General features: G+C 35.7%; 1 long non-coding RNA gene across 1 annotated transcript in view; it reads right to left on the minus strand.

Annotated features, from left to right (window-relative positions):
- Positions 1 to 17,252, minus strand: part of LOC131814769 (uncharacterized) — a 65,852-nt gene extending 48,600 nt beyond the window's left edge. The window contains exon 1 of the long non-coding RNA XR_009347447.1: positions 17,046 to 17,252. This is a non-coding gene — a long non-coding RNA (uncharacterized LOC131814769). The remainder of the gene's footprint in view (positions 1 to 17,045) is intronic.
- Between the last annotated feature and the right edge of the window lie 6,245 nt (positions 17,253 to 23,497).

Consider the following 23,497-nt stretch of genomic DNA (forward strand, 5'->3'; position numbering starts at 1 on the left):
ATTTAGTCTTCACGGTATGCTCCCATATGATCTCCCTGAAATTTTGTGTTCTTCATAAAACTGTTCTAGGTTGTCTTGCAAATTATCATAACTTTGAAACTCTTTTTAGAAGTTCCATGTGGAACGTGTACCTCCAGATCATCTCCAGAATGAATGAAATCCCTGATGAAGTTACGGCAATTTCTAGGAAGTATGCTTCTGTCATCTGGCTCAAATATCCTTAAGGTTAATTGTGAATGAGTCAAAGTCAAAATAAGCCTCTTTTCATTTGCCCTGAGCAAAGAAAGGAGTAGAAAGATCATCATGGTGACATTGATGAATGGGACAGAATTAAATGAGAATTCACTGGTAAGATAAAGGATCTAAGAAATATAGGCCCAAATTTCAAGGTGACAAGTGGCAAGAACTCAGCTGTCAATTGGACCTATGGCTGTAAAATCAATGATCCCATGAGCTACTGTCACTATGAGACTCCAAATTATTCCAGAAATTGCAGTTTAATTGGAGTATTTTGTTTCTATCTAACTCCACAAGCATGATGGTATTCCATCAATTCTACTGCTTTGAAATGATTAACCTTTTTAATTCCCAGGTCTGCTGAAAAGATTATCTTGGAATCACACATTGAAGACCCAAGAATAGGGCAGCTTTAATTCTGAAGATTCTTGAGGCAGTGACTGGTAGGACTGAGTTGACCCAGAACGTGTGGTCAATGCTTATGCTAACTGTGCTAATGCGTGCCATCTACATTCTCAATGATATCATTGGTTTCATGGATATGAACCCTGGAACAAAGAGAATGACAGGAATGAATGTTAAGATCCCAAGTGTTTTCTGAAATGTATCTGAGTTCTTCCAAATGCCTGTAGACTTATTGTAACAAATTTCCTACAGCAGTAGCTACTTGTTTGATCACACTGAAGGTATCATGCTTGGTGTTTCCTTCATGTACATGCTCTCAGATTGGGGAGAATGTGATTGTAGTCAACCAATAAATGACTTTATAGCACTTTTTTGTGCAGTATTAAAGTAACTCCTTTAAATTACATGAAAGAAGAAACATTAATACTGATCTTTTTCTTAAAATGAACTGACACATTTGATTAATCCATGAATTCCCATTTTAAGATATTATAAGAATCAAAGAACAGACTATCCAAAAATTATATGATAAATAATCCAATGTTTACTTTAATAATTCTGAGCTTATATTTCGGCTGGTCTTTATTATGAGGATCAATTATTTGAAAATTATTGAAATTTAGATAATTTTGAAAATATAATTCCTTGACATTTCTGCTTACTTTGGATTCTGCATACTTAGGAGTTGCTATCCTCAAATCTAAGATTTTTGTCATAAATTCTTCTACAACCAGGTAGAAAGAGGGTTGTCTTTTAACTTCACCCTGTATTTTGAGTAAAAGTTAATTACTTTGATTGCTTTTATTTTATTTTCAATCAACATGGTTATGAACACTTGGAGGATGGAGAATAAATTTTTCTCATGTTTTTTTATGGCTTCCCACCTGCATAGGCCAGTATTGAGAATAAACAAGTGCTCCATAAATAGGCATTGAATTAAAGTAGCACAAGATCCAGTCTCTACCATTTTTACCCTGTGACCAGAATCTATGTAATTTGGTGAACATTTCTTTTGTCTCTTTAGGGACACCATGTGAGTTTAACTTTACTCTTCATGTATATGGTAACAAATTCATGATAATACATGAATGTCCTATTGAATGATTTCAAGATCACTTACAACGGTTTAAGAGAAAACTAGATGCAAATTATGAACAAGTATTTAAATATAAAGCTTTCTAATAAGGGTTTTTTAAAATGACTTTTGCAATAACATTTGAAAGACTGGTTTGAGTGGTTGCTTTTCAGAGATAAAAAATGGAACTTCTTTAGAATGGTCAGCATAGATTTAGAAGACAATGTCAAATTTATAATAGAATTTCTCAGAATTAAGAGCAACACTGCAGATAGAAAACTGCCAAACTAGCTTCCGGTCCCTTGCTATTACGCTTGACCTCTAACAAGTTTTACCCCAGTAGCTGAGATTGTACATAGACGCACTAGGTACATGTTTTAAAATAGTGAATACCTTCAAAGATATTTTCAGTGGATGAAAAATACATAGTGTAAGAATTCTTTTAGATATAGTATATTTTAAAAAATGTTTTACTGTTGTTTGTGGAATGAATGAGTTTCTGTAATGAGTTTCACTACCTGCCATGAAATCAAGAACTGTGTTTTGTTTTGTTTTGTTTTTTAAAGAAAGCTGAGAAGCAAAAAAAAAAAAATTGAGGGCAATGACTGACATTTCTTCTCCAAGAAGAGAAGTTGATTTGAGTCAGAGTTTCACATCTAGAAACATCCAGTTGAATAACACTTAAGAAATCACAAGACAGAAAGTCTTGTGAGTCCAACCAAAACTCCAACCAAATCAGATTTTAGTTGTTCATATAAATTTTAGAAAATGCCAGAAAAAAATTGAGGTGTGAGGTTTTAGAATTTCTATGTACATTTTTATTTCTTGACAGACTCCATTAACCCTGGTCCAAGATTGAGATTGTTTACAGATTTTCTTTTAAAAACCATGAGAACATTAACTATGTTGATGTCCAATATCTTCTCTAGAGCTAACATTCAGTAAACATTATAGATTGATTATGAAATGGCCACATTGTAACAACTTGATAGCACATCTGTGGGTATAATTTTGTCCTTTCATAAGGATCACAGGTGGCTGCATTCAATTGGATAGAGGTCATTACAGGTGGACTTCGGTGTTACTGTAAATTATCTTAAAGCAGAGTTCAGTGCATTTACTAAAATGTTATGGGATTAATTTTTTAAATTTGCAACCAATACTAATATATACTTTTTTGCACCATTACTGCTATTTAGATGGAAGAGCACAATATAATATGTTGATGAGGTAAAGGAGATAAAAACAGGAAACTGATGAGCCATAGGGAAATATGACTGAGAACAAATTGATTTCATAAAACAAATATAATTGGCGTGACAATAAAAAGTGTATTATCCACACAGGTCAAACTCTATTATAGTGATTTTCAAGAGACTCAATAGATAGGAATTTTAAATAAACAAGTAAAATAAATGGGCTTTTCCATGGTGCTTATGTATGTTCTGTCTCCATCTTCCTTGTAATGGAACTCATTAGAAAGATTTGACCTGCACATCTAAGAATTGATTACCCATGATAATGTGAGATTGGGCAGGCATCCTTTCTCGAATTAATACCATCTTGTATTTATAAAAGGCTTTATTACACTGATGCCCCCCCCCCCCCACCTATTATCCCATATTTTAGGACAGTAATGGAAGAAAAGCCATGAAGAAAAGCAGTTAGATGCACAGGTGAAGTGTCTGGTCTTTGGGTCCAAATGCTAGTCTACCATACAGGCATTGTGGCAGCATGGACTTAACACTTAGCCACCCTTTTTTAGAAAAATTTCTTCGTTTCCAAAGAAGGAAAAATGGGACTTACATCATAGAAGTTTTAATGAGAATTAGATGCATTGCACATAGCACTATGATTTACTGGCAGTAAACACTTAATAAAACATCCCTAGTGTCATGGAGTATACAGGCTATGTGTGAGACAGTTCACAAATGAGAAGCTGCATAACAAAGGGGTTAAGTGCTTCTGTAGGAGGTTTGATGCTTCTTATTAAAACAAATTGACTCAGCTTTATCTGTAGCAGGGCTTTTATCAGAACAAATGTTATTAAGCAAATGGAAATGTTGTGCTTTCATCTCTATGTTTTCTTTTATCCAGTCATTTTTAGAGAGACACCTGAGAAATGGAAAGAATTCTCTCTTATCATGCTAGATAATTTACTCCATGAATTTGGATGGCTCACTTCTCTTTTCACGGCTCAGGTTCTTTGTCTACAAGTAACCTCTAAGGCCCTTTTCTGTGTGAAAATTATATTATTTCACAAAGTAGATCATCAAACTCTTGAACACTGAAGTTTGACTCAAAGAAATAAGTTTCCTAAATTAAAAGAAAAGAAATCCACATTGTGACCATGAAAAATGTTGCGTTTCATTTTATGCATATTATTTAGGCACTGATATTTTCTAGCTCAGGACTTCCTCTGGTTTGCATTCCATTTAAAAAAAAAAAGTTATAATGGAAATTCAGATGCATAAATTCAACTTAGCATTGATAGCAATTATAGAATTAAAGTTTTCCCTACCAAGTTCAAATGTGACCATTAATAATCTATTGTTTGTTACTCTGTGGCTTATGGTATAATGTATCACAGCTTTATAGAATGACAGACAAAATTAAAATCTGATATAGGTAAATATTTCTGAAAGGCTACATGATTTCATTGAATGATTCATATTTTCAGTTAAGAAAACACTTTCTAGACCACATATGATATTTTATTTTTCTTCTTCATTCTCCCTTTCTAAAGATTAGGTTTATATAATTATTTGAATAAAGTGACTTTTTTAAAAAAGATGGATAAAGAAAATCATAGACATTTCCACAATTTCATATTGTAGATAATTTTATAACACTTGATTTTGGTATGCTGTGAATATCTACAAAGGCAATTTAATTTGGATCTATTCTGTGTTTCTGTCATATTTTGGAGGCAAAGATAATCTTGGTGGACGAACAGCATAAGAAATCACTTCAATTGTCTGATTTATGACATAATCTGAATAGTTGTGAAAATTGTGGATCACAATTTTCTTAAAGGATAAATTAAATATCTTAAATCGACTTTAGTAGAAAAAAAATCTCAGCATAGTTTTAACTCTTCATATTTCAAGTATATTTTTATAATTCATTTTACATTTATTATTTAACTCACTTGACATGATCATTTCCTCCATGGATTCCCATCACTCTTGCTGCACTCCCATTTGGACTTTTAGTATGAGCCCTGCTTCTGACATCTGAAACTGAAAAATTCCACTCCTTGCATTTCTTCCCTGTGGAAGCTATATACCGCAGTTATAAACTAGTTTAAACCTAAAGCATAGCCTGAATTAGCAAGAGAATTTATAACTTTCCTAAGTTGCTCATAAACAAGAAATCTGAGTAAATTTGCATTGCTAAAATTCAGGGTAAAAAACGTTCTCAGAGTTCCTCAACAGTGTTTCAATGATCAACTTCCCAATAATAAAAATAGGGGTAGTGCTAACTTGAAATACAACTTTGGTAATACCTTGAAGATGTCTGTTTTGTACTCTTAGTATTAATGTCCAGATCAGCATCTGGGAAACCCCCGCAGTCATATCATATCATTGCAATAATAAGAGTTAAGATTTAGTGAACTCCTTCTTCTATTGTACAACCCAGTGGTTCCAGATTATTATGGAGTTTGCAAAGAATATCCTTAACACACACACACAAAGACATGTGCGCACACACACGCACACACACACAATCCTTACAAATAAGTGACCATGTTGCTTCCTGATTTGATTTAGTTCATCAGTAAAATGAATTGTCTGAATTATCTAACTTCTCCTTAAACTAACGGTTTTACATATGGTATTTCATGCAGGAAATCAGATTCAGATGAAGAACATCCTTCAGAAGGCACATTTAGGAATCAAAGTTTATGGACAAAGGGATTTAACCAGTGAAAATTAGACATTTAAAAGGAATTGTTTCGAAAAATTATAAATATGACTAAATTTCCAATAGGCTGGACCACTTGGCACATGTGTAACATATTGAGATTATTCTGAAAGCACAGAATTCATTAATCTGTTAATAGTCTCAATTTCAGCTAATCATGCAGAGCTATGTCCCGGGACCTTGAAGATCCAGGAGCCCTAATTCCCTAAACTACTGACAGGGAAATTGAGGTCCCAAAAGAGTCAGCCAGTTACTTAGTAACGTATCTTCTTATTCTTTACCCAGGGTTCTTCTTATTTGCTGTGTGACTATAATGAGAAACAGACATAAAAATACTGAGAGATGTTAATGAATTGACCAGAGTTTTGGAGAAACAAGTATTTAAAAACCCCTAATGAGTGGCACTGACTATGAAATTATCTGGAGGGGAAGCCTATTGGTAGCTTAAAGGGTAAGGAAGATGATAGGTGGCTGAGAAAAAGAAAGAAAGAAAAGATTCCCTAAATATTTAGTAAATAGGTTTGCAGTTCTTTTGGCCATGTTACAAGAGAAGAGCCTTTAAAAACCAGTTTTCCATACTCTTGAATTCATTTTATAGTAAAAAGGTGATATTGAATAAATGATTTGGTATACAAAAATTATAGAGGATATCAATTTTAAATATGTTGTATAGCAATTTATTCTTTTAAGAATGGTACAGTCAAGATCATTGTATTATTATTATTATTATTATTATTATTATTATTTTCACCTAGCCTAAAAAATCAGGGGTCACATTTATTGAAGGCTACAACATACCCTGGTTTGAACCTGAAAAAAAGATGGAGTCTTGCATACTTATCTATTATCATCTTTAAACTATGTCAGCATACATATTGCCTGGAGTAAATATTTACTAGTGGTTACTATTGTCCAGTCTGGAAATAACATGTAGTTCATAAATGAAAGCTGAAAGTTCAGTTTTGTTGGGGAGTGAGCTCAAGTATCTGACCTAGGTATTTTAGTTAACGTCTTTTCTGAGGCATAAGATCTTAAGTTTTAAACTGACTTTAGGTATCTCTTGATAGATTGCTACCCAAATAATTTTTAAGGGATTTATAGGTAAAAATAAATTCAAACTCACCTTCAGGTAATTCTAAAATTTTCTCTCTGAAGATGTTAAAGATAACCTATAACAGTAAATGTTCTGATGCAGATTTCTACTCTGATGCATTCACAGAGGATCCGTAGATTTAAGAGGTCTATTGGCAATGAATTAGCACATAGCTTATGTAAATCCGTGGCAATACTGTGTTCAAATAAGGATCTTGGTTTCAATACATTTTTTCAGAAATGCATTTGGTCCTCTTTAAACAGAAATCTGACTCCACATGAAGTGGCAAAAAACAGTCCTGAAGTCAATGTTTGTTTCTTTAACTATGATATTGTTGGCATTTTCTCATCAAACCAAACCAAACATAACTCTATGGCTCCTTAGAATATTTTAAAATAAGGGTTCATATGAGATACTATGAGAGTAAAAATATGAAAACTAATATCCCTGAAGCTACCTATAATACTTGCTCCTTTATAAAAACAATAAAATGACGGCAACGGAGATCATGTTAAAGTATAAAGCTTTAATCATATTACCAATCCCTTATGTAACATGAAAACAGTAAGGCTCAATTCTAAAAATTCGAATAAAAGGGAGACAGGAGACATTTTCTCAATTTCTGCAACCAAAGGAGTTAGTGGAGGTAGGGCAAAGAGATCTTTTAACCTAAATCTTTATATCAAATCATCATTATGGTATTTTAACTTGAAATGAATAAATATAGTTTCCAATGAATATGTTCACTTAAAAAATTTTCAACAATTTTAAGGTAAATTAAGAAGCAGTGAATATAAGACTTCATACTTGATACTTTGTTCATTTTTTACTGTTTGTGATACATAACTAGTTGATTAAAAATGAAGATACGAAGGATGATCTAGCAAGTAAAAGGTAGTGATTACTCCTAAAGCCAAAGGGATATCAGGAAATAGAAAAGGGGGTTGGGCTCTTCAACTAGATATAGTTTGTTTCTTAATGGCTTGGAGTAAATGAAGAAAAATATTAAAAATTGTCAATCTTGGTGTAGAAGCATGAAAATATATTTACATTGTGGGGCGCCTGGGTGGCTCAGTGGGTTAAAGCCTCTGCCTTTGGCTCAGGTCATGATCTCAGGGTCCTGGGATCGAGCCCTGCATCGGGCTCTCTGCTCAGCGGGGAGCCTGCTTCCTTTTCTCTCTCTGCCTGCCTCTCTGCCTGCTTGTGATCTCTGTCTGTCAAATAAATAAGTAAAATTTAAAAATATATATATTTACATTGCTTATACCTTTTGTGTAGTTTGAAATATTTCTAAATTAAAAATGATTTTTTTCCTACTTTTTGTATTCTAGCTTACAAAGATGTTTATATATGACTTCATTTGTGAAATTCTAAAACCTTTATAGGTTAGAGATTTCCTTTTCTTCAAAGTTCAAAACTATATATTTAAAATGAGTAAATTTATGTAACTTAGAGAACTGTCAATTGAACAAAACTTTCAGCAGAAAGATCAATTTTTAAAGCTTTTAATGTATTCTATACATAATAGATTTATTATCCCCTTTTACGTTTATATAATTACTTTTAAGTCATAATATATGCTTTATGCATGTTATCTAACATTTCAGAGGCACAAACATGGCTATTTTGTTCAAAATATCAATTAATGCATATGTATAAATGGACTTTCTCTTAGAGTTACCAAACACTCTGTAAATAAGAAATATACTTTGCAGATTTGTTGACATAAACAAGTGTGACTATATTCCAGCAGCAAAGACAAGGGAATTTTGTGTTTTCTTCTCTCAGTGGATACAATTTTTAGAAGATTAATCCTCTAGAAAACAAAAACAAAACCTATAACATAAGAGCTTCAGGTATTATTAAGAGTGTATATGTAAAAATTTAAACAAAATCATTATAGATGATTTTCTCTGTTAACTTCACGAATAATTTGTTTAGACTAAAATCACTACCTTAAATATTCTTATAAAAACTCACCATATCGTACCAAACTGGTTTTAATGTACCAAACTGGTTTTAATGTAAGCTGCAATGGAATCACCTTAATTATATCTTGAAGAATACCTAGAGTCACCGTGTATTAATTATAAAGGAAAGTGAGTGTATGTAAGTTAACAGATCTTTTTAACCTTTCTCTCTCTCTCTCTCTCTCTCTCTCTCTCTTTTAATGGGGGTGTCATAACTACTAGATTGCTTTTTATGCTAAGGACACTCTATGCATTCACAATTCGAAGCTTGTACATAGTGTCCAATAATGGTCAAGCACTTGCAAAAATGTTGCACCTGGAACAGGGAGGAGTGAGGAGAGCAAAGGTCAAATCCAGGCCTTAATAAGCATTGACTAAACAGACTTTAGACTCCGCGAAAAGTCCAGACGACCCCTGTAGCGTCATCTTACAGCTCTGATTTTCTTCTTTTCAAGATGTAGCATAATCCATAAATACAACCAAATCACTAGCAGCTTAGGCTTTGGTTTGGTTTTTATCTTCCAGGGGTACCCCCCTTCCCTTCACAAAGATTGGAAAAATTAACCCTTTTCTGTCCTCAGACTAACCAAAGAATGAATTTCTTCCTGGTCACTGTTGTCAGCTTAAATCTTTCCGTCTTTTCAGGGCTTGGGGCGGGGAGGCGCTCTGTGAAGTGCTTACAACAACCAGGGCAGTGGTGAGTGTTTCATTTTCTCCCCTTAAATGTTGACGGATATCCCAGCGATGGCTAATGGCAACAAGGATCAGACGACTCCACAATTCCGTGAAATATGTCTCTTTCATGAATGTTTCTAAGCAATCAACAGGATACTTAAAACCGTACATAGAATTTTGGTTTAGTTCCGGTTTCCCATCACACAGAGGTGACCTCTCCATACAGATTTCTAGACAATCCATATGGATGATAAAAACATAATCAACTAGAATCAACTTTTTGACATATTCGCCTCATTTTGGATTCTCTGGTACCATTCTCATATTCTTATGGACATAAATCTCTTCTCATACTTTTGTTCTAGTCATACATTTGCTGAAGGAGAGGTTAGGCCTTTTAAGTTAAAAAAGCAAATTTCTCTGCAGGAAATATACCAAATCAAGTATGAACTAGAGGAATGAAGAGCCCACCTCAAGGGCATTACTTGAGAGAAAACTTCCACTGCAGCCTGGGTATAGTCCACGTGCGGGAAGTGAGAGCTGTCCAGTCACACTCCGTGTCACCCTGTTATTCTGTTTACAACCCTGCAGATTTTCAGAATGCCAAAGACATCTGCAACTGCCCCTACACTTATTCTTTTGAGGTCACATATACCCTGTTTGCCCCCACTTCCTCCACCCTTTAAAAATATAAAATTTAAAAAAATAAAAAAAAAAAGAAAAAACCAGCTCTGAGTGTGAACCACAGCTGGGTGAGGCAAAGTCTTACTTAAGCAGGAATGGCTGAGAACACAGCAAACTGGGGGAGAAGCCTCCGATGTTCATAAGTGTGCTCTAGTCTGGGGAAAGGTTCTTTACAAGGAACGTGAACACAGACACAAATGGTTTCCGTGGAGAGTTAAAGGGGGCCCGGGTTTCTCGAGGAGCCAGCCCTGTCTCTGACTGATGATCCCAGTCTTACAGAACAGGAAAAGGGATAGAGTGAGAGGCAGACATTTTACACAGCTGCAGAGCTCGCCAAACTGATCACAATTTCTCCTGTGTTGTGCATCAAAAGAATTAGGATATACAGGAAAACAGACTAGCAAATCTCAACCATGACCCCATATAAATATAGAGACTAAAATTCCCTTAGTATTTGTGATTATCTGGGATCCAACAGAATCCAGACCCATCTATTTTTCAGAAGAACATGGAAGAAAGAAAGTGGGAGTAACTAGGAGCTGTATTCCTTGTTTACACCACTCTATTTTGAACATCTTAGCTTCAATCATCTGAAATTACAGCACCAATATAATTTTAATTATTTTTCCCAAGATCCTGTTGTCCATTATCTCCTACACAAAACGGCTAGATTCCCTGTCAATTAGAATTTTTTATTTTAAAAGTAAAATTTAGCTTAAAATGTGTATAATTTTTTAGACTTTGTTTTGGCTTAGGTTTTCTGTTTATATTTTGATGTCTCAACTTTCTAACTATATTTTATGCCTTTAGGGTAATAGAACAAAAATGGGCTAAATCATTGCCATACATATTTTTTTATAATGCATTTTTTAAATACATGAATCAGGAGGAAAATGATCAAATATGAGATATTGTAATTAATGCATATACTTAATGATATAATGAGAGTTTAAATATTTTGGTCATACAAATTGACTGTTTGCAAGGTTCATAAAGAATTGACTTTATATGTTGGTGACTTAGAATGTGCCATCATAGGTGTGAACCCCATGGGTAATCACATTTCAATTTTTGTGAAATTTTGATGTAAAGAAATCCTAACTGATCTGATCAGTCATAAGAGGCATTTTTCAAACAATTTCACTGGTGTGGCTTTTGATGAGGCATCCCACTTTTGACAACTAGTAGATTTGCTGGAGGTAAAAAGTTGCCTGCAGAAGAATGAGCAAAGAATTCCAAATCAGAGACAGTGTTACTGTGAGGCTCATATTTTTCAATGACACGGATGTTTAATTCAGGGTTTTTCTAAACTCAATTATATGTTTTAAAAATATGCACCTCTGGTGCATGTTTCTATCTTTCTTGGCCAAAATAATGTCAGGATCAGAGGGATAACTTGTATTCATCGAACACTTTTACCATTTGAGAATTAAATTTTTAAAAAGTGAACATCTTTGACTCTTCGAAGTAATAAATCAACTATGAAGAAAATTACTTGAGTCATGAACTTGTCCAGAAGAAACAGAATGTGAAAACTCACATGCCCACTTTCACCGCGTGTATGATTTGCTAAGTGAGCCACTGACTACACAGATCACCTTCAATGTTTGTTATCTTTTAGTAACCTAAATCCAAATGAAAACTCCAGATTTTTTTTTCTTTTTTTATATAATGACTACACACATAATGGACCAAGAACTTTATATAGCAGATATTTTCAAGGTAAATTTTAAAATACATGTATGTTCCAATAATGATGATTTATTCCAAATACATTTCATATCGTCATTTTTTCATCTTAACTCAATCATTATGCCAGTATTTTAATGCTTTTTTTTTAAACCAATCACTTGCTTACCAGTTAGTCAAGAGACTATGCAGGTACAGGATAACTTTCTTTGGATTACTTAAGATGAAATGGTAGAAACAGCCAACTCACACAATTTGTATAGAGGATTAATCTTGCAGCTACATTAATTTTAATAAAAATTAAATGTTTTCAATTAGTTTAGGTTGGCTAGTAAGGGAAAAACACAAAGACAAAACTGAGGCAGTAAAGCCTTACAATGCCTCCACTGATTTCTCCACTGGCCCTTCCTCTGCACATGGTCAATTAGAATTGAAAATCCTGTGCTGATTTCATTCGCTGGAATTTTTAAGCAGGTCAGGAAGAAAGATGTTATTGAAAGGAAAAGTCTCATCTAAATAAGAAAGGAGCACGTGGCCATCTGGTCTTAGCTATACATATAAAAAGTTATTTCAGCTGAACTGCAGGCTTGATGTTTAAAAAGATGTGCCAAAACTCAACCCAAAATCTGTTTACGGTAAAATATCCCAAATGTTTCTTTTTCAACCTCCAAATATGCAATACACAGTTCATTTCCTATCTGTGATTCATGAGCCCATCTGACCCCAGCGCCTCACTGAGCTTGACTGAGTTTCAGGCAGGGGAACATTCAATCACTCTTAGAATACTACTCCTTAATGGTTTATCAACAGGACCGTGGGTCTTTTGAAAATTGTGAAAATAACTCGGATAGTTTTCACTCAAGTTAATTTTGAGTTCTGTCTGCATGTAGGCTTGAAAGAATAAAAGCTGAGACATCAAGTAACCAAACCAATTTTCCTTCTTTTCTCATTGTGACTTGAGGTTCCTGTGCATTCTCTGTGCAGTGCCAGGGCATCTACTAAAAATAATTTCAGGTCTCAAGGCAAGTTTTTTTTTTTTAAACCCAATCTGTCCTTCCATGAAGAGAAATTAGGAGTGTCAGCCGACTTTTAGCAGTCATATTCCTAATGTCAAGAAACAAAGTTTTTCTAAAAAATAGCGCTTTACACCGTTTGCCACATTAGAGTCATATCTTTTGAAATGATTGAAATATGTTTTGATATGAGGCATTTGCAATAATTACATCATCAATACATCAATTTAGCCATTATCTGAGTATGTCCCCCTACTAGCGTAGACATAGCTATGTGGACCTCCCCATCGAAATTACATTGTGTTAAAATATGTTACTATTCTAACTCAAGATCATTAAAAAAACAAAAAAACCTTTGGTTATAGTAAAATACCAACACTTATTTTTCGTCATAAAACTACATTCAAATATATTTTATTTTATATATACCCAATCTATACACATGTGCAAGAACACATGATTACTATATCAACTAAGCAAGCAAGAGTATAGGTTTTCACTAAAGTCTTCAGATAAATAATTGAATTAAGGATATTTTAATCTATAAAACAAGAATCTTGACATATCTCTGACATGAGAAATCGTTGGTTGTTTTTGTATATTTACTGTTTGTTCTGCCATTTCAAATAAATCATTACTATTGTGTAAGAAGAATAAACTGTACTATAGTAAATTGTTCTTTCTCCTTTATGCTCTGAAAAACCATTTGTTCTTGAATTGGCGTTACGTAGTTCAACTATTTCAATCAAGTCCATTATCTTCTATTCTTTGAAAGATGCCTTTTTAGTAACCTGTATCCCCAGTGGGCAATGTCATGTTTTGTTTTTAGAAAATAGGTGAAATTTAAATCCAACAACTACTTGTTCATTTTTTTTATGTTTGACAAAACAATTATATAATTCATCCTCAGGCAAAAACTCCAGTATATGCTGGAGAAGAACTATTTACGTAAAAATTATGGAGTCAAGCCCAAAAATTTCTCAAAAAAGTTATTTATTAGTTCACACTAGAGTCTTACCCCACAGAATGTCACCTAACTTGTGTAGCTTGTTTTTTCTAAGTACAAAATGTATCTGTTCTTTGAGCTATATGCTTTTCTCAACAAAAGTAACATGAAAGCAAAACAGAACAAAACATTTTTTCTCATTTTAAAACAATCATACAATAAATGCCTCAGTAAAATTAATCTCATTATTTTGTATGTTGGTGTATAAATCGTGCTGTTCACATACATATGTGTTGCAAATCCTTTCAGAATTAATCCTTTTCTAAGTATGCAAGAAAGAAGTATTCAGAGCAAATTGCAAAATTCAAAAAAATAATGTATCAAATACTTGGTATATAAGAACTGGTAAGTATACCTGGCCGTTCTATATTAATGAAGAGTAAATTACAAATCAAAACTTAGTAATGAAGAGACATTATGTATGTACGGTTGCTCTATATTTATGTCTCAGATATGGCAATCTGTTTCCAGAAAATTATTAAACTTTGTTCTATTTGAGTTAAAATAAAACAGTACACTTAAATACACACATTATTAAAAATCTAGACAACTTGATTGGTGGACAACTGTTTAGTGTAACACCCACAAAATAAACTTGAAAATAAATACAAACACTGCACCAGCCCATAAAATTTTAACCCAATTATCCTCTAACCCAGAGCACATGAAATGAGCATTACTTTTAAGTCATTTATATACATTCTTTCTTTAACCAGTAAGTTAAGAGTGAAATTATTTAATGTTTGCAAAAATGTAAGTGCCAAATAAGAATCACCAAGTCATAACACCTTTTAGTACTGTAGCATTTTTATCCACATGATTGCAAAATGTTCACTGTTTCTAAATCCTATTCATAGCGTAGAAATTCAGCCACCTCTAAGATGTTCAACCAGCATCTTAGTAAGGCTTCCTAGAACCAGAAACTCTGCCTGACTACAGATACCTTGATAAACATGTCCATACTGCCCCATAAACACATCTTCAAGAGAGAGATAGCTACAAATAAAATAGTCCTTTCCTGTGGGTGTTGGTTAATCCCACAAACATGTGAACTTCCTATGGGCACACACCCAACAGACGTTGGAGATTAGGTGATTGCAAATGTTGCCCACAAAGGCAAAATTTTATATGTGATGACATCACCACCAAACCAGGGTTTCTCTGTGATATAATGATATAATTGCCCGGCTGAATGTGTCTCTTGAGTGTGTGTGTGTGTGTGTGTGTGTGTGAGAGAGAGAGAGAGAGAGAGACGGTTAAAGAACAGCGTCATCAGAAACGCTATAACCTTCTGCAAGCTTTGCAAGAATCTTTCCACAGACCTTTGACTTTTTCCAGATTTCACACAGCTTAAGTTCATTCAAAAACGCATTTCCCGCACGAGTAAATTGTGTTTTGTTTCGTTAGCACACTGTTCATCCTAAAATATGCCCCCGATGGGTCTGTCGAGATGAGATTTCTATACCCAATGAGGCATGTGTAGCTGTATGATATGGTGAGGAGTTGCAGGGTCCCTTGAGCTCTGCTTTTGAACGGAGAAGACGTCTTGGTTTGAGAGGTAATGAAAGGGTTAAAAATTGAGGCTGTCTGGGGTAAAAGAAAGGGGATATTGTTGTCTTTAATCTTTCCGCAGTATGTGTAAGACTTCCATCCCGGATCTGCACATAGCAGTGGAATAGGCTGGGCATGCATTGCGTGCAAGCTCCTTGATTGTAGAGGGGGGAAAAAAACCTGGCTGGAGTCCAGACAGGCTGGAGCTCTGTTGATCATTATGTCTAGCCTTCAGGTGTCTCAGCACACAGTGGGCGGCGGTGGGGGAGGTGTAGATAACATGAGAGCAGACAAAGAAAAAAAAATGGTGTATTTTAAAAAAGATTATGCGAAAATGTGTGTCCAAGTCCTCTTTAAAAAATGAATCCTACCGTCTTGGACTTTTATAATTAGAACACAAGCCCTGCTCTGGCAGATCTCTTTAAGCCATAATTAGTTATGTCTGGAGCCTTTGAATAATTCCTTTCAATAATTGATGGAGTTGATACTCTCTTTTAAAAATAAGGAGGGCAATGTTTTCTTACAAACTCTCTTTTTGTTGGAGGCTTTGTCGTTCAAAATCTTCATCAGTCACAATCACATCGATTTGATTTGCCTTTTAATTTCTTATGAGACTTAGTCTATAACTTTTTAAGAATTTGGATGATTCTAGAAGTAAAGGCATAATGCATTGCTAGGTTAGCCTAGCTCAATGTAAAAAGAAAGCAATAATACAGGATCATTCTTCCCCCATTTGTTTCCAATTATTTTATAAATTAAAAAAAAAAAAAAAAACTGGCTTGTATGTCGCTTCTGTTTCAAACTCCATCAAAAAACCTTACCAAGCATGTAAGTTAGATGCTCAGTGTATCTTTTGCCTTCTAGTAAGAAGAAATCCCAAATTCTTTTATTCTTCAAGCATTCTATAAAGAAGCTTCCGCATGCTTCCTCCCCACCCCCACATCCTCACTCCACCCTATTAGGAATTAAAAAAAAAAAAAATCTTTATACATGGAAGGCTGGATCCTGATACAGAAAGCTGTCTTTTCCTTCTATCTTTACACTGACCACTTTATACCCAGTCACCTTTCACTTCTGCTGGGACTTTATTTCACATTTTGTGGACGAAAACACCGAAACCAGCCCCGTTTCTATCATTATGATGAAATGAAAAGTGGTGGTTTAAAAAATAAATAAAAAGAAAGCTCTGGCTTGAAGCCATTGTTCAGAATTTAAGAGCTATTTGCCCCCAAGTGTCTTAGCAGTCTTTCATAGCTAATTATAATAACTGTCAGATGTCTGGAAAGTCTATGGTACCCTGGTCAGTGGAGTCAGCAAAGTTTGTCTTTTATTTTTCTTGGGGACAGATCAGATCTGATTAGACATAAAGAAGGAGAAGAAGTGAACTAAGTACCTATGAGTGTGCCTTCATTTTTTTCTTATGAACAAAGCAGCCTACAGGAGCAAGGTTCCGGGGTGCAACCCTCCTGCAGCTACTCTTTGGAATGCCTGACTTTTATTTTTAATTCTTTAACATAACAAAGCATGCAACAATTGTCCCCGAACCATCTTCCTGCCTGCCGGAGACCTTTTCCTACACATTTAAAAGAAGTGCCTTAAAAAATAATAATAATAAATAAAAATTTAAAAAAAAATTAAAAAAAAAATCTCCAAATCGTTGATGCTTATGACATAAAACTATTTTCATCGGCACCCTTGACGGAAAGAAATGCATACTCACAATTTCAAAACGGCTATTTGTGCTAGCTCCTCGTCCCCGGAGGCAGAGCAGAGGCTTTGGCCAGACTGTCCCTGACGCAGGTGCAGAATCTCCCGTTTTCCTGAAGGAGGGAGGTGGGAAAGGGCTTCATAAAGTCACGCGGAACTCAGCCACTTGTGCTCAGGCATCCCTTGCTCCTGTGAAAGCTGTACTATCTGCAGTTCTGAATTGAACTAAATTACAGCCCATGTGAAAGACAGGGGTAGCGAGTCATGTGGGAGATACCCCGCCCTCCGATTGGCCGCCGGGCCAGAGCTCAGACATTCTGCCTTTTCCACCATTGGTGAATAGTTAAAACTGAAAGCATCGAGAGCCTCCTCTTGAGCTTATTTGTCCTTTATGTGTGGAAGAATGACTGTAGGATTTTACAGTGACAGAATTAGTTAAGAAAGGGACTGAAGTCATCCTTCACGGAGACCAGTGGGAGGAGATTGGAAGCTCGGCTTTTTCAAGATTGTTTTTTTTTTTTTTTTTTTTTCCCTTTTGATCCCCCTGCCCTGCAGTTTTGTCTGTGATTTGCCTGGTTTGCCTGTCAGAAAAACGTGTTTGTTTATTTGTTTGTGTTCCCGGTTAACTTGGGAGGTGGCGGAAAGTAAATTATCATCTCATTCCATTGTGGAACTCAATCATGTTTAGAAGCACAAAATCGTTTTTTGTTTTTTTGGTTTTTGTTTGTTTGTTTGTTTGTTTTTTCCCCAGTGATGAATTCACAGATTTTATTTTGAAAAAGAAGCTTTATTGCAGTTCTCAACTAGCAGGCTAAATTAGTCCATCGTGACACGGAAATAGAATTAACTTTTTTTGAGTAGCTATTCGGTTTTGGAGAAAGCAGAGGGGGGAATAGCGCTGGAAAACATAAAAAGGCAACAATGTCAAGGAAATCAAAGAAAGGGCTTCGGCGAAGCAAGGATGAAGAGGAAGTATAATTTTTTCAAAGTCCTTTTTTACTTTGCCTCCTCTGGTAAATGCAAAAATTTCATAAAACTGGCAGCCAGAAGTTATCGTTCAGCTATTTCAGGATGATTTCATTCGCCTGATTCCTAAAAATCTCTGGTGAATACGTATGATTTAGATGTACAAGTTATCTTAGAGATCATCAAATCCCATGTTTCCAGCATTGAAGATGGGGAAGGTAGACTCTGGTAAATAAGAACTCTATTCGGGCACCTGGGTGGCTCAGTGGGTTAAAGCCACTGCATTCGGCTCAGGTCATGACTCCCAGAGTTCTGGGATCGAGCCCCATATTGGGTTCTTTGCTCGGCAGGGAGCCTGCTTCCTTCTATCTCTCTGCCTACTTGTGATCTCTGTCTGTCAAATAAATAAATAAAATCTTAAAAAAAAAATAAGAACTCTATTCATTTATACTGATCCACAGAGTTACGCAAAAATAAATGAAGGGATTTCTGAGTAGTCGTTTGCTCTTTCTTGTTGTGTACCTGCTAACACCTCGTCAGTCTTGTGTAATTTAATCGTAGCAACCCATAGAGTCCACTGTACTACTTTCATTTCTTGTGGGCAAAACGGATAATTTACTACCGTGGTTTTAACCCATACATGACTGAGCACATGTCCATCTTTTTCAACCAGATATGTTGCCTTCTAAAATAATAATGATTATCACTAATACAGGTACCTTCTTATGGTGGATGCCAAGAAATGTGCACTTCACATCATCTTGTTTAATCTTTACAACACTAATAAATTAGTTATTCTATTATCCCTGTTTTATAGATGAGAAAATGGGGCTGATACTACCCAGTGTCATGGAGTTGGTAGTTGATGGTACTTGATTCAAACCAGCACTCACCCATTTTACACACCATATACATTCTTATCATGGTGCCGAATAAGATCGATCTTTCTTTCTTTCTTTCTTTCTTTCCAGTACAATATATTTGAATATTTCAGCATAAATAAAGAATATCCACTTCAGTCATGTCAGTGTGTTTGGTTCAGACCCAGACCATAGCATTAAAAGTGACCCACATGTGACTATAAACAGGCATTAGAGTAACAGGCATGGAGCCATATTTTTCTCTGGGCCCCACAAGAGCCCTTGCACAGAATCTTGAAACAATAGAAGCTTCCATATTTGTTGAAGGAATGCACTTTTCCCAGAACATTAGTCTGGGGCTTAAGGAGCCCTATGACTGGTTCAGAGCTTGAAGCCCATGGAATAATAGGATCAGACAAGTCATGGATCCTTTCCAAAATGGCATCAAAAATTCCATTTCTGTTGGGGAAATATCAAGAGCCCTCATGGAGTTTCTTGGATGTGTCCTTCCCACAGCCTAAATCATACAAATTAAAGGGAACTCCCATTCACTCCTCCTACCTCTGTGTGGTCTTTTTGTAGACTAGAGGTAATTCTGAAGGAAATACGAATGCATCTTCATCACCAATCCAATCTAAGGTACACACTGCTGGGACGCCTGGGTGGCTCAGTTGGTTAAGCGGCTGCCTTCGGTTCAGGTCATGATCCCAGCATCCTGGGATCGAGTCGGGCTCCCAGCTCAGCAGGGAGCCTGCTTCTCCCTCTGTCTCTGCCTGCCACTCGGTCTGCCTGTGCTCACTCTCTCTCACTCTCTCTCTGACAAATAAATAAATAAAATCTAAAAAAAAAAAAATAAAGTACACATTGCTATCTCTTAGAGTATGTTGTAGCTAGGATAGGTTAAACAGATCCAAAGTAGAATTAGAAGATACTTTTTAGTCCTCTCCTTTTTTGAATATTTCTCCTTCATTGAGTGGTGCTTAGTTTCCCCTAAATTGTCATCACCCCATGCTGTCCAGAATTTTCTAGTTTTGCCTTCTCATACAATACCCATGTGATGATATTATGTTATCCTATTCTCATTAAATTTCTATACTAGAGTGTCAATATTTCAAGGGCTGAATTGTATTTCACTATTTTTAATCCTTCATAATGCCTTTCATAAGAAAAGATGAGATTAATTTTTGCTGAATTTTTTTCCCATCTTGCAGAGACCTATTCACTAGTAGCCAACAGATCACAAAAAATCTGGTAGATAATGCCAGCATATTAGAAAGAATATTTTAAAATAGAATCCAAACAAATGATTCAAACACTGGAGGACAAGTGGGGAAATTACTGTGAGACCACAGATTCCCCACAATATTGGTGTAAGTTAATCATATAGGACCTGTACACTGACCAAACTAATGGTCACAGGATTGGAACACATTTATGTAACTCCTCCCTGTTGTCACCTACCAACTTTTTCTTCAGTTCTTTTCATCCATTGGACAGCAGGCATCTGGGTCTCAGATTTCCCCTTCATCTCTAGTTCTGCCATCACCCTGGTTTAGTTCAATGCTCACATGGGCAATTCACTCAACACTCTTTACTGGTATCAGTTCTGATGATGTGGCCACCTCCAGTCCTACCATAATCACTTGCACCCAAAATGTACATTGGAAAAGTTTACTGTGAATATTGTAAAGTCAGGTCACCTACTCTCCATCTACCATTTTCAACCCTTCCACCTCTATTATCATACCTCTTTTTCAACCTTTTTGATACTTCAGTTCTTTGGCTCCTCCATTGTCTCCTCATTCATGTTCCATTCAACTTCCTTTCATACTTCCTGCCCTATTAGAGCCCATATTTCAGGATGTCATATAGGCTCTTACCTTTTTTGTCCTGTTTTCTTTCTGATGTCCCATCAGTCCCACCAGGCAAAACCCAATTTGGGATTCATCCAACTGATAATCTCCTCTAGGGTATTTTGGGCTTCTAAGAGTGAGTAGATAAACATTGAATCTGTCTATAAAAGATGTTACTATAAGCTCATAGTCTCCAAATTTGACTAGTTACTCAATGGTGTATAAAACTGTTTGCCCACTTAGTTTTTTTTCATTTTTCACATTATCCATTTTTTTCCCTCTCTACTCTGTTGTTCTCTCTAGACTGCATCGCCTTCCCATTCTCAGCGGCAAACCAACAAACTTGCCAAAATGTAAGATTGGTCCTTTTCTAATTCCTTCCCATTACAATGGAAAAGTTTTTCAACCCGTCTAAGGTAAATCCATCACAGAGTGCATAGATGATAACTTTTGCCTTTTCAGAAAATTCTGCTTAGATGTTTCTATCTTTCTCAAATTGTCAGCAGCTCCTTGCCTACAAAGTCTTTTTATTAGCATTTTAAGAATCTCAAGTTTCTTCAATATTTAAAAATTCCTGCCTTTGATAATTTTGTGACATTCACTATTTCTACTTTCTTTTCTCTCATTTCTCTGCCTGTTATTATCTGGCTTGTGTCCTTGCCATCCTTTTTTTAAATTAATTAATTTATTTTTAGCAAGACCACCAAATGCCTTTGTGTTGCTTAATCTCATGAACAATTTTCAGTCCTTTTAATACTTGTGTTCTCTAAAACATTTAGGTATTTGATCACTTTCTCATTCTTGGAGTGTTCTTTCCTTATGGCTTCATTTATTCCTGGGTTTCTTTCTCTTTCTTATGCCTCTCATTTTTTTTTTAAAAAAAACTGTTTTTTTTCTTCTTGTTTCTAATATACTTGTATTTTTCAGATTCCTTCTCAGACCCTATTCTCTTCTCATTCAACAGATTGCAAGTCACCTTTTTTGAGTTCAATGACAATTTAACACAGATGATTTCCCTCTGAAACCCTGGTCTTCTTCCTGAGCACTGGAACTGTAGATTCCATTGTACCTTTCCCATTGGATGACTCACTGATACCTCAACCCAATATAGACAACACTAAAGTCATCATCTCGTCCTTTAATCTGTGCATCTTTCATTGTTGCCTGTCTCATGGAAGAGTACACCAGGGACCAAAGACAGAACACTTGGACCTGATACTTAAATCTTCCTTCCCTTTAGTGGGCTTTCATACCCAATTAATTGTCATGCCCATGGAGATCATGAATCTGTCCATTTCACTCCATCTCATTCTTGGTGTATATGCCTCAGTGTGCACGACAGTTCAAGTTAGGGGTCTCCTTTATCTCCAGTCTTGCTGACCCCTACTCTACCACCTTCACTGCTGCAATAATCCTCTCTCAAACCTGCAGCCAAACGGGTCTTCTAAAGGGAAGCTGATTCTTTCACTCCTCCACTTAAAACCCTTGAGTGACCTCTATTGTCCGTAAGGCAAAACCTAAAAGGCACTTAGGTTCCTGCTTTTATAATCTCATGTCTTATCTAGAAAAATACATGGAAATGTTTATTCTATTTCATAATTTATAAATGGTATTATATGTTACATGGAATTAAGCCTCTTAAACTTGGCCTCCCAAGCCCTTGAAATCTTCAAGTAAAATTGATGCAATCAGCAAAGTACCACATTTATTTAGTAATTTGGAGCATTCCCAGGGGAAACTAACATTCCAGTCCTAAATTATAAAGACAGAGTGGATTCAATACCTTTCCTCTTAGAGGAGATTCAAAACCCACTCTCAGACGGACTTGTTTTTCTTTCCCCTGGCCTACAATCTGTCTTGAAACTCCAGCAGAGTTTTAGTAAATCTGAAGTACTATCACACATCTCTCTCCTCTTCTGGGGTCAGCAAAAGCAAGGGCTTCCTAAACATAAAAGAACTAATAGCAATTATGAGGTTGGGCAAGTCACAGGCTTTGTAATTTTCTTGAAGCCTCCTCTTTTTTCTTTCACATGCTGCTCCTTCTCCAGCTTCCTCTAAATCAGCTAGCAACACATCTATCAAAACAACTGCTGAGTCTGAAACCTAGCTACCATTCTCGAGTCCCCTTTTTCTTTTTTATGTGCCCACAGATAAGTGAATATTGTGGGCCTTATCTTGGAAATAGACTGTAAATGCAATTACCTCTCAAGTTGCCTTCTGCTGCTATGTGCATCCAAACCACTATTATCTCTCACGTGCATTATTCTAATCATCTTGTATCTGGTCCGTCTGCCTCTCCACATGGACTCACACCACAGTATGTTCTCCACAGAGCAGCTAGCTTTTAAAATATAAAATATACCCTGCCACGTTCTTGCTTAGACTTCTGTAATTGCTTCCCACTACACTCAAAATAGCCTCCTCCTCCATTACTATGACTATAAGACCCAATGTCATCTTATTGTGGTCCCTACTTAACACCTGGATCTCATCTTGTATCCGCCCTCTTTCATTGCCTTTCACACTTGCCTTGGCTCAGACTTTCCTCAAACTCTTTGATTAATTTTGCCCATTGCTGAGAATACCCTTGTCCTAGATCTTCACCTGCTGGCTCCTTTCCATCATCTTTTCTTCTAGGAAGACACCCACCTATTATCCTATCTAATTTGTTGTCTGGTTTGGAGTTTTGCCCGTTGAACTTATTACTATCAGAAAATATCTCATTTTTCAAATGTACTTGTCTGTTATATGTCTCTCCCTGCCTGAATACAAGCTTCATTTTCTGA

This window comes from Mustela lutreola, chromosome 14, assembly GCF_030435805.1.
Source record: "Mustela lutreola isolate mMusLut2 chromosome 14, mMusLut2.pri, whole genome shotgun sequence".
NCBI classification, from domain to species: Eukaryota; Metazoa; Chordata; class Mammalia; order Carnivora; family Mustelidae; genus Mustela; species Mustela lutreola.